This window comes from Papio anubis, chromosome 1, assembly GCF_008728515.1.
Source record: "Papio anubis isolate 15944 chromosome 1, Panubis1.0, whole genome shotgun sequence".
Lineage (NCBI taxonomy): Eukaryota > Metazoa > Chordata > Mammalia > Primates > Cercopithecidae > Papio > Papio anubis.
The window spans coordinates 109,019,087-109,031,196 of NC_044976.1; the positions used below are offsets into that span (position 1 = coordinate 109,019,087).

The 12,110-nt window shown below is 48.7% G+C and overlaps 1 protein-coding gene across 1 annotated transcript in view; it reads right to left on the reverse strand.

Moving 5' to 3' along the window:
* Positions 1-12,110, reverse strand: part of KCNA2 (potassium voltage-gated channel subfamily A member 2) — a 39,861-nt gene that overhangs the window by 17,066 nt on the left and 10,685 nt on the right. Inside the window, exon 2 of the mRNA XM_009215007.4 lies at positions 608-747. The gene's annotated coding sequence lies outside the window, so the exon portion shown is untranslated. The remainder of the gene's footprint in view (positions 1-607; positions 748-12,110) is intronic.

The following is a 12,110-nucleotide window of genomic DNA, read 5'->3' on the forward strand; positions in this document are numbered from 1 at the left end:
AGGAACAGAGATTCCCCAGGGGTCCTCTCTCCTGGAGGCAACCTGACTTCATGCCAATCTGGTTTAGAAGGGAGTTGGTGCTGGTGATTAACTGTTCATACCTTAACTGAGGGCCTTGAGGCAGTGGTGGTGCAAGAGTCAGGACCCAAAGGCTCCCAAAGGGGAGGACAAGGCAAGGCATCTGACCAGGACTGCAGTCTGTGTGACCCAAGCTCACTCACTTGACCTTTCTGTGTAGCAGTTTACTAATTAAATAGGTAGGACACTAGGCCCCCCTACCCCCTTGCTTCATAGGCTTAAACAGAGAGTGAGGAAGGAAGGAAGGGAGGAAGGAAGGAAGGAAAGAAGGAAGGAAGGAAGGAGGGGGCAAAGGAGGGAAGGAAGGAGGGAAATGGACCTTCATTGTTAGTGTGTGTTAACATGTCTTTGGTTAGGACTACAGAGGATTAATACCTATGGAGGTGCATGGAGAAGCAAAGCCTGGTCAGTGTGGAACAGGACTCTGTTAATGTCACTGTTGTTGCTGATGTTGTGGTTGTGCATCTGCCTGACGTTTGAGAACTTCCCTTGGAAGTGGCATGGGCCTCCACTCCAGCCCACTACTTACCTCCAAAGTCAAGGTCAGCCTCCTGCAGGAAGGCTTCTCAGATTAACTTCAGCTGCCTCTAAGGGGCTCCTTCATGGATGCCTGGGCCTTGGCTCCCGTCTTGAATGAGCTGCTACACACTCATCTCACTGCAATATTGGCTAAATAAAAGAATATGTTCTTTTATTACAGGGTGGCTCATGCCTATAATCCCAGCAACTTGGGAGGCTGAGGTGGGAGGATTGCTTGAGGCCAGGAATTCAGTATCAGCCTAGGCAACATAGGCAACATAAGGCTCCACCTCTAAAAATTTTTTTAAAAATTAGCTGGGCATAATAGCTTGTCCCTGTAGTTCCAGCTACTCGGGAGGCTGAGGTGAGAGGATCATTTGAGCCCAGGAATTTGAGGCTGCAGTGAGCCATGATCATGCCACTGCACTCCAGCCTGGCTGACAGAGCAAGATCCTGTCTTGGGGAAAAAAAAAAAAAAAAAAAGGCTGGGTGTAGTGGTTCATGCCCTTAATTCTAACACTTTGGGAGGCTGAGGCAGGCAGATTGCTTGAGTCCAGGAATTTGAGATCAGCCTGGGCAACAAGGTGAAACCCCATCTCTACAAAAAATAGAAAAATTAGCCAGCACGGTGGTGCATGTCTGTAGACCCAGCTGCTCGGGAGGCTGAGGTGGGAGGATCAGCTGAGCCCCAGGGAGGTGGAGGCTGCAGTGAGCTGAGATTGCGCCACTGCACAACAGCCTGGGTGACAGGGTGAGAACCTGTCTCAAATAAATAAATAAATAAATAAATAAATAAATAAATAAATAAAATAAAAGAACATGTTAAGGAATGGCTAATGAGGGTAGTCCCTCCCTCACGGTTTGGAGCTGCTGCTCTGGTTCAAGCAGTGTGCTGGTTGTCTTACCATGAGGCCCCCACTACTAATACTCAAAGGCAGAATAGCAAAGTGGTGGAAATACAGTCACGTATCACTTAACGATGGGGCTACGTCCTGAGAAATGTGTAAGGTGATCTCATCATTGTGCAAACATCATAGAGTACTTACACAAACCTAGATGGTATAGCCTGTCACACATCCAGGCTGTATGGTACAGCCTTTTGCCCTACGCTACAAACCTGTACAGCATGTTACTGTGCTGAATAGTGCAGGTGATTGTAACACAGGGGTAACAACATTCACCCAGTTGCCCAAACCAGAAACCTGGATGTCCTTATCAACACTTTTCTTCCTCCTTCACCCAACACACTCCATATGCAGCCAATCACTTGGCCTTGGTGTCTGTTTGCTTCTCTCTGATTCCCTCTCCCTCCCCATGTCACCCTGGTTCAAGCCACCAGCAAGCACAGTCTGGGCCACTGCAACCCCTGTTGGTCCTGTCTTCAGACTTGCTCCCCTCTGGTCTCTTCTCCCCACAGTTGCTATAGAGACCCTGCTAAAGTGCAGGTAGGATCTGTCACCTCTTCAACTCCTCATTGGCACCCTATTGCTAGGATCAACCTGCATTTCCTAAAAGGCGAGCAAAGTCTTTCATGATCTGATGTTCCCCTGTCTTCCCTCTAAACCCCCATCCTGGAAGTCCACACTGGCATCACATTAAACGGCCTTGAAGGCTCTAACTGGCTGAAAACAGACAGGTTAGGTTAAGACTTGAAGTCAGACAGGCCTGGGGTGGAGCCCCTCCTCCACTGCTTGCCACTCACATGGCCTTTGGTGGGGTGTTTTTCCTCTCTGAGTCTCAGGTTCCAATCTGTAAAATGGGATTAATAATGCCCAGTGCATGCTCTGAGGATTAAATGAGATAGTGTGCCCAAGGTGTTTATCTCAGTGACTTCCAGGAAGGTATCAAGAAATGTGAGCTTCCAGATGGTTCCAGGTGTTTCTGCTTTGACTCCAGCAGCCTCCTGGCCAGAAATCCCTGCCTTCCTCCTTCCCTGTCACTTCAATGACTTCTTCTGACACTCAACTCATGTCACATCCTCCACGGAGGCTTTCTCAACCCTCTTCCTGGTCTCTACCCACCAACTCTATGCTCCAGACACAGATCTGTCACACCAAGTCCTGAGGGGCCTGTGTCCATCCCCACGTGGTCTTCCACTAGGTGGAAGCACCCTGAGGGCAGGGCCATGTCTCTTCTGCCCTTGCATACTGGTGTCTGGTCTAGGCTGGGCACAGAGAAGCTGCCCTGGCAGTGTTTGTGAACCAGCAAACACCAGCAGATGTACGGCCTCTATGGTGCCCACAGCTTAACTGCCTCTTCTTGCCTTTCAGCCCCTAGACTTGGTGTCCTTAGAGGGCCCTCACTTACAAAGAAATTTGAGTTGCCACAGGGCCAGCCAGGGGCTATTTCTGACTCTTGCCCAAGAGGCTGAGAGGGGTCAAGAGGGAAGACCAGCCTTGCACCAGTCATCACTGCCAGGAGGAGGATGCACCAGGCAGCCCCTGTATCAGACGTTAGCAGGGCAGGGAGGAGGGTTTCCTAGAGCTGGTGGCTCCCTCTCTATTTTACAGAGAGGTTAAGTATCTTGTTCAGGGTCACCCAGCCAGTCCAGGCAAGAACCAGGGTTTGAACTCAGGCACTGTGGCTCCAGAATTCATGCTCCTATCCATCCTGCTGTGTTGTTCTCATAGAGTGTTTGGGTATACTGTGGGCTGAACCTGGTCCTGTCCAGTAGTCACTCTGTGCTTTAAGGTCTCCTAAGCACCCATGGTCTTCCAGCTTCTGCTCACATGTGCTTATTGCCTCCTACCAGGGATCATTCCAACTTTGGACAGAGCTAACTTTTCAGTTGCCTTTGTGGACCAGGCATTATCCTTCTTGAAACTTTCACTCAGGCTTCTCTACCCACCTGTGGCCATACAGAGCAATTCTTCCTCCCCTCCCCTGCACCTTGCAGACATCAGCACTTTACAAAGTTGAAAAGAGTGGCCAGAAGCTCTGTGGCTTCTCTTCTTTGAGGTCATTATTCCCAGGTCCTTAACTCTTCCTTACATGCTGTGGCTTGAGGTCTTGCACCACCCTGGCCATCCTCTGAAGTTTTCTAACTTCAAAGTGGGCCATGTATCAAAGTCTCCAGAGAAGAACACTTTGACCCTGGTGTGGCCCAGTTAGTCCAGAAGGGCAGACAGTATCACTGCTTTTACTTCATAAATGTAGCCTAAAGCAGGTTGACGCCTTAGTGTCTGCGTTATGTGGCTGAATTAGCTGGGCCTGAAGGTTACTCTAAGCCCCAGGTCCTTCTCTCCCTTTTATGGCCTTTGGTCAGTAGAGAAGAGGAATAGAATAGAAAAACAAGAAGCAACTTGATATGGAAAGGCCCTTGACCTGCCAGTTCCTGTCCTGACTTTATTACCAGGTGACCTGGTAAGTCACTTCCCCTCTTTGGGCCCCTGTTTCTTCATCTGTAAAATGGGAAAACTGGGCTACTTCTTGTTCTATGATTTGTTCTTCAACTTTACCTGGCCGAGGAGCGGGAGCCCTAAGCAGACAAATGCATGTATCTCCCTTATCTCCACTGGCACCGTAGGTCCTCCTACTGTCACTATTTTACTGAGAGGACATCAAGGCTCAGAGGTCACAGGACCTGCTTAAGGTCGCACGGCTCTAGGAGTGGCAGAGCTGGGATCCCAGCCCAGGCCTTGCTGACCCCCACATCAACGGTTCCCCCATCACATCTCACTGCCTGTTTAAGAAGGGAGAAAGGACTTTCGAAGACGCCAAATCATTTTGAAAATGAATCCTGCAAACATTCCAAACAGTGCAAACCTGATGCTCAGTGCATCTTAATGATGTTCTCTGAGTCCAAGAGGGGTCATTACAAAGGGAACACAGGGAATCTTTGACTCTGAGGCCTTGCAGAAAGGAGGCTGAAACTGCAGTGAGGAGTTTCCTGAAGTTGAATCTGAGGAAAATGACTGGCTTTACTGGAAGTCTGATGGCCTAAAGCACCCACAGGTGACCTGTAAGAACAGAGCAGGGCCTGCCTGCCATGCACCACTTACCTAGGGCCTTACCCGAATGCTAAGGAAGTAGAATTAGAGGTGCGAAAGACTAGGTAGAAAACAATTGGATAAAAAAATGTGTTTGTTGATTGGAGTAAGCTCTTGTGTGGAGAGGCAGTGGCGCTTGCCCTGGGAACTCAAATCTGAGGCTCTGGAGTGACTCAGCCTCTCTGGCTCAAATATTTTTATTTTTATTTTAAACATACATATGTTCTGAATTTCTTAAAAGAACAAAACATTCTAAGTCCCCTACTTCCGAACTCTCCTGCTAGAAGGAGGTTCAAGTTGGTCACTAGAATGGGGCTATTAGAAAGATTTTCTTTGCCACCAGATGTTCTGCTCCTGATCTTCCTTAAAGGCAATACCTTGGCACTACTTGTTAGTGTCAGCAGCAGGATGCTTTGGTGCTTTGATGGACCAAAGTCTTTGAAGCAGGGGAGGGAAAGGTAGAGGACAGAAGGTGGCTAAAGCATCCTGGCATTCCTGGTATTGCAGAGCCAACGTGTATCTGGAAGAGTACAGGGAAGATGACTTAGGAGCAGAAGAGAGCCTGGGGCACAAAGGACAACTAGGAGGAGGGACAGAGGGTTGGGGACGCCTGGGGTGGAGAACCCCTGTGGTTTCCGTGGCTGGCGACCAGGAGTCTTGGGATGCTTGCTTGTCGCCTGAAATTCCAGGATCATCCAACAGTGCCCCCCAGTGGCCACATGGGTGCAGGGACGTGCCCAAGGAAGTGGAAACCAGATGGGAGGAGAAAAGGGCCTCACTAACTCAGAAAAAGAGAAAACTGACGTCCTTTCTGCCCTCAGGTGTGGTGTAGGGCTCCCCAGGGGTCTTTGGACCTGGGCAGAGCCATGCTTTAAGGGTCCTGCATGCCCCAAAGGAATTCCTCTCTTCTCTGAACTCTGGCCATTAGAATCTGCTGGATTAAACCAGGGATTTCATAACCTGCAGATCCCCAAGTCAGCCTGGAGAGATGGGGCATCTGTAGCCCTCGGCCCAGGTTTCACTTCCTGAGATGATGAGGGGCTGGGAATGCAGCCCCACCCCCACCCCCACCACCCAGGTGCATCTAGTCAGGGTCAGGGCCCATGGCAGTTGTCAGGTCAGCTCTGTGGGACAGCAGTGGAGAGAGCAGTGGAGAGGATGGAAGTCAGAAGGTGACTTCAAAAGAAGGCATCTTCAAAAGTCCTTTTTCCCCTTTTAAACAGGCAGTGAGATGTGATGGGGGAACCGTTGATATGGGGATCAGTGAGGCCTGGGCTGGGATCCCAGCTCTGCCACTTACTAGAGCCGTGCAACCTTGAGCAGGAAGTCAGAAGAGTGACTTCCTAGGGGGCTGCATACCACTTCCCTTCTCTTCCAGCCGCACCTCTCCGAAGTCCAGGAGCTTTCAGGAAATAAGCAAAAGTTTAAGAAACATGGGACCCCAGAGTTAGATCATAAAGAAGCCAGCATGGTTCCTAAGAAAAAAACAACAGAGCCTGGGAACAAGGGTCTAACTGAAACTCTCCAGGCTATGTGAGAAGGATAATTCCTAACAGAGGCATGTGCTATGTTCACTCCCTTTCAACAGTTACAGAAACAAGCTTGGTGAGGCTGAGTAGCTTGCCAGTAGCCACATAGCCAGCAGCTGGGTGCAAAAGACAGGAGCTGAGTCATGGTCTGTCCTCTAGCCCCAGCTCTAAACCAGGCATCGAGCCAAGCACTGTGGGGGACACACAGAGTGTGGCACAGAGGAGGTGATTGATAAATACTAGTTCCTTCCTTAGAAGGATAGATACTGAAGCAGAGTTGTCAACAATTGACTCTAACCCAAGGCAGAATGAATTGGCTTAAATAGAAGAATAAAGTACAAAAGCACCTAATAAGAGGAAAGCCTTCACTAAGGATGGACATTGAGAGATGTCTTTACGGAGGAGCAGAATGTCCAAAGACCCCGAAAGAGGTGTTGAGGTGAGGTTTGGGCATTCTGCATGCGCAATCTGCATGCCTCGCCGCCTGCTTCATTCATTCACTCCCTGGAGAAGGGCTCTCTGGAACAGCCTGTCTCACACTGTGTGAGGAGGGATTTTGAGGATTTTGTTCGCTCCTGTACCCCCAGTGCCTGGAGCACTCTGGGTGCTTAATACATAAATACCAAATGGGTGAGTGGATTCCAGGAAAAAGGCACAACAGGGACAGACCAGAGAAGCAGCCTCATCTGTGCCAGGGACTCTGCACCAGATGGAGCGCCAGGAGCGAGCAGTGTGGGAGGACGTGGTGAGATGAGAGGTCGATAGGGGAAGGCTGAGAAAGGCCTTGAAGTCATGCTGAGGAGTTCGGGTTGTCCTGTAGGTGACAGAGAGCCATTGAGAGTTCTGAGAGGGAGAGACACGATCCAAGCTATGTTTCAGAAAGAAAACTTGGGAAATGTAGAGTGTAGTGGAAAGGATGGATCTGAGAGCAGAAGCAGGAAATGGATAAGGAGGAGGTTGCTTCACCTCAGAGATGTCAAGGGTCTGGACTCAGGCCATTTGTTCAATGGGTGAACGGTAGAAGGGATGAAGGCAGTGGTGAAGAGAAAAGCACCAAAAGGGAAACACTATAGGGGGTGTAGTGAGATGGAACAGGGAGAGAGACTGTGGAGGGCCTTCGCAGGGTTTCAGAGGGGTGGTGTGTGCAGTGCATGTGCACCTGTGTGTGTGCACTCATGCATGTGTCGAGGGATGGAGCTCACATGGTGGGCAGTTCTGGCATACATGGGGGTTTGTGGGGCTGCTCTGATGGGCCTGTTCCTTGTCAACAGGGCAGATGGCAATGCTGGCCTGATGCTCAGGAGAGAGGTTGAGGGTAGGGAATGGAGAGTTGAGAGTCATCATCATGGAGGGGTCGTTGAAGCCAAGGGTGAGAATGAGATCCCCCAGGATGAGATGGAGTGAGAAGAGCAGGGAGGGGCCGGGTGCAGTGGCTCATGCCTGTAATCCCAGCATCTGGGGAGGCCAAAGCGGGAGGACTGCTTGAGGCCAGGAGTTTGAAACCAGCTTGTACAACACAGTGAGACCTTGCCTCTACAAAAAATAATTTAAAAAATTGTCTGAGCAGGATGGCACCCACCTGTAGTCCTAGTTACTTGGGAGCCTGAGGTGGGAGGATCACTTGAGTCCAGGAGTTCGAGGTTACAGTGAGCTATGATCACGCCACCACACTCCTAGCTGAGATGTGAGTGACCTGTCAGTGTGTGAGAAAAGGCACTTTGTCCTCTTTTAATTCCCCTCTGGAGAGTGGAGCCTAGAACCCTGACTACCTCTGACCTTGCCATCCAGTTGGGGTGTGGCTCTGGAATATGAGCGCCTTTCCTCCGTTCTTTCCCTGTGGACTTGCTGCTCTGTGTGGGTTTCCTTTCCTTTCGGAGGTAGGATGGGGAGGCCTGGGTGGCCCTCAGATGACAAAAAGACCCAGAAGAGCCATGAAAAGAACATAAGGAGAGGATGGAGAGGGTAGAGAGCCCTGCTCAGGTGCACTGAACATCATGACTTGGAGTCTAATTGGCAGCTCAAACATGGCATATCCCAAACTAAACTCTTGCTTCCTTCCCATGCCCCCATACCTGAACCCCCATCCGTCTGGGTAGCACCACTTCTCCCTCATCCAGTTGCTCAGGCCCAAACCCCGGGACAGCCTTTGGTTAATCCAGCAGGGATTCCTATGGCCTCTGCTTTCAGACCATCTTCTGAACTAGATGTCTTATCTCCTCTGGCAGGCGAAGCAAACTGGCCCCAGACACTCTCCTCTCACTTGGTCTCTTCACAGGTCTCCCTGTTCCTATTCACGCCCTCGCAGAAGCCAGAGTAATTTTAAAAACAACATGAATCGAGTTGTTTTATGTCTTTGTTCAAAGTCCAATGGTTGTTCACTGCTCTCAGAACTAAACCTGAAGTCCTATGGCCCAGAAGGCTCTGTACCATCTGTCCCCTGGACATCTTTCTGACTTCATTTCCAACCACCCTCTGCAGCTGCCTCCTTGCTGGTCTCCACACCCAGAGAATGCATCCCTGTGGCCTGGCTGTCCCCACTCTGGGAGACTACCCCCAAACATGCTCATGACTTGCTCCCTTCCTTTATGGGGCCTCTGCTGACACATTACTTCCCAGGAGATGCCTGGAATACATTGGGAAAACGAATGGATGCATGTATGATAATACCTGTTTTAACCTTGTGCCTGGCACATGGGAGGTTCTTGCAAGCTCTCCTGTCTCGGCTATGAAATCTGCTTCCACTCCCAAAGGCATGGCTGGTTCTTTGTAAAGGAGGCCCCACCTACACAGAGAAGGTGGAGATCAGCTCTGCAGAAAGGACAGACGCACGAGCTGCCACTGGACGCCAGAGGGCGCCGCATGCAGCGGCATCTGCACACTGCTGTTCGGGCGGCGCTGCTGCAATCTGGGAGGGCTGCAGCCGTCAACGCCCACGCAGCAGGGAGAGACCGGGACTGGACAGCCACTGGCAGGGCTTCTGAACCAGCCGCGCCTGGCTCCCTGCGCATCCGCCATCCCAGGTCCTAAGGGCTCTTAAATAAAAGGTCAGGGGAGATTTTGAGGGTATGATTTTTTTTCGCCACCTATTTGTTAAGGCCTTAAACCCCAGCACCTTCAGTCACCTGAGGTCACATCTCTGACAACACCTCCCCTTCCGCATTCTAAAAATACAGAACCCAGAAACAGAAGCTTTAGTGAGGTAAAGTAACCTACACCCTCTGCCTGACAAACCCCTCAGCCCTTCCCTGGACAGCTCCCAGTCTCTCCAAGCCGACTTCATGTCCTAGGAGACCACCTTTCCCTGTTCAAGTGCCCTGTAGCAAATGGTGCTGTGAACTGCGATTGTGTGAGCTTCCTGAGAGCAGGTTAGTGAGAGAGAGAGAGAGAGAGAGAGAGAGAGAGAGAGATTGAGATTTGGTGGGTATGCAGGGCAAGGAGGCTCCTATTAGACTTCTCAGCCCCCAGACCAAATTGGATATCCCTAACATAGCCCTGTCCTCACACATCCCGGTCTCTCCTTCCAGACTCTCTCTTCTCCTTTCGCTCTGTGTGAACCCTGTCAGGCAGGTTAGCCTTGGAGGCTCTCAGTGTGGACAGCGTCTTAGAGATCACCTCACTGTTCTTGGGCGCACCCAGCAAACACAGGTCCCAGGAACTCACTGATCACCGCCCCATCCACAGCCCAGGTCCTCCTGTTGTTTTGTGGTCTACTGTGATTGGTGGGAATATCTGCCCACCATAGCAAGCAAACTCTGTCTCCCAGGCATGACTGCCCATCGTCTCACCTGTTTTTCCCATTGCGCCTTCTCAGAGGTGAAGGGTGTGCTGCTAAGAACCTGACTTGGCAGAAGGCCAGAGGGCAGGGCTGGGTAGGGCTGGGCAGGGCAGGGTAGGGTGTGAACGGTGAGCTGTTAGTCTAGGCAAGGCACGAATGAATGGTGAGCTGTTGGCCTAACCAATGGATGGTCTGAGGTGAGGATGCAGGGTGGAATGAGTGCCAGGACCGGGTCAAGGTAGCATTTGACGTGGATAAAGTCAGTCTCCTAGGTGCTCCTGTCTTCCACATAGCTCCTGATTTTTGTTCATTCTCACTGAAAGCTCCTTTTAAAATATCCTCCCCACACACCGCCAGGGGCCCCGCATGTTGGATCATCTTGCCTGCAAAACAAACTGCTCTTATTATGTAATGATGAGTGAGTGCGTCTATCCACCGTTAACAACCTGAACATTTGTAACAACCAACATAGCTTCTGGCTGGAGCGAGAGGCTGTGCACTGCCTCACTCTCACTAAAGTGTGAGAATTCAGCCCCAAGTAGAGTCTCTTGACATTCTGGTTTGCCTGGGCAGGCTTGTCACATGTAACAGTGTGACTTTCTCTCAGGCTTCTTGAAATTCTAAAATAATGGAAGCGCCTCCATATGACCCTCTTGGACAACCAATCTCTGGGGATTCCTGGGTGCGGATACCGGCTTTGGTGTCAGACTTGCTCTGTCCTGCAGAGTCCCACTTCTTGTTTTCTGGTTGGGTAGGGGTTCATTAGCTATTTTTTTAATGGTGTCGATAAAAAATGGATTAGTATGCTAATTTTAACCATAGCTTTCACATGGCATAATGCCTTAGCCCAATAAAATACATAAAATTGTATATACAGCCTGATTATAACTTTATTGAAAAGCAACAAGGGGTAGGATTTCTAGCCATGGCAGAGTGAAGATAAAATTATACGCTTATATTAGAAAAGAAGATCTTACATCAATGACCTCTTTTCCAACTTAAGAAACTAGAAAAAGGAGAGCAAATGAAACCGAAAATGAGCAGAAGGAAGGAAATAATAAAGATTAGAATGGAAATTGATAAAACAGAGAACAATAGATAAAATCAATGAAATCAAAACTGGTACTTTGAGAAGATTAATAAAATAGATAAGTGTCTAGCCAGTCTAACCAGAAAAAAGAGAAATAACCAATACCAGAAATGAGAGAGATGACATTACTATTAATTCTACAGACCTTAAAAGGACAATAAAGGAAATTCTAAACAACTTTATGCTAATAAATTGGACAACTTGGTTGAAATGGAGAAATTCTGTGAGAGACATAAACTACCAAAGCTCAGAAAAAGGAAACAAATAACCCAGTACCCCATAGTTATTTAAAAAATAAATATGTAGTTTAAAGCCTGCTTAGTTTTAACTAATTTTCTTAGTTAAGAACAAAAATTCCAGGTTCAGATGGCTAAACTGACTAATGCTACCAAATGTTTAAGGAAGAAATAATTCTACACAAATTCTTTTAGAAAATAGAAAAGATAATACTTGTCAATCCATTATGTGAGACCAGCATTACACTGATACCAAAACCAGACAAAAACATCACCAGTAAAGAAAACTATAGGACAATATGCTTCATGAACATAGATGTACAAATGGAATAAAAACGTATCAAATCAAATACAAAATAACAAGAAAAGAATAATACTTCATGACCAAATGGGGTTTATCATAGAATACAAGGTTGGTTTGACTTCAAGAAATCAATGTAATTCACCATCGCGCGGTGGCTCAAGCCTGTAATCCCAGCACTTTGGGAGGCCGAGACGGGTGGATCACGAGGTCAGAAGATCGAGACCATCCTGGCGAACACGGTGAAACCCCGTCTCTACTAAAAAATACAAAAAAACTAGCCGGGCGAGATGGCGGGCGCCTGTAGTCCCAGTTACTTGGGAGGCTGAGGCAGGAGAATGGCGTAAACCCGGGAGGCGGAGCTTGCAGTGAGCTGAGATCCGGCCACTGCACTCCAGCCTGGGCGACAGAGTGAGACTCCGTCTCAAAAGCAAAAAAAAAAAAAAAAAAAAAAAACCAGGAAAAAAAAAAGAAAAACATAAAAAAAAAAAAAAAAAAAAAAAAGAAAAATATAAAAAAGCAAAACCACATGATCATCTTAATAGAGAAAAATGTTTGACAATATTCAATATTCACTTGTGATAACATCTTTC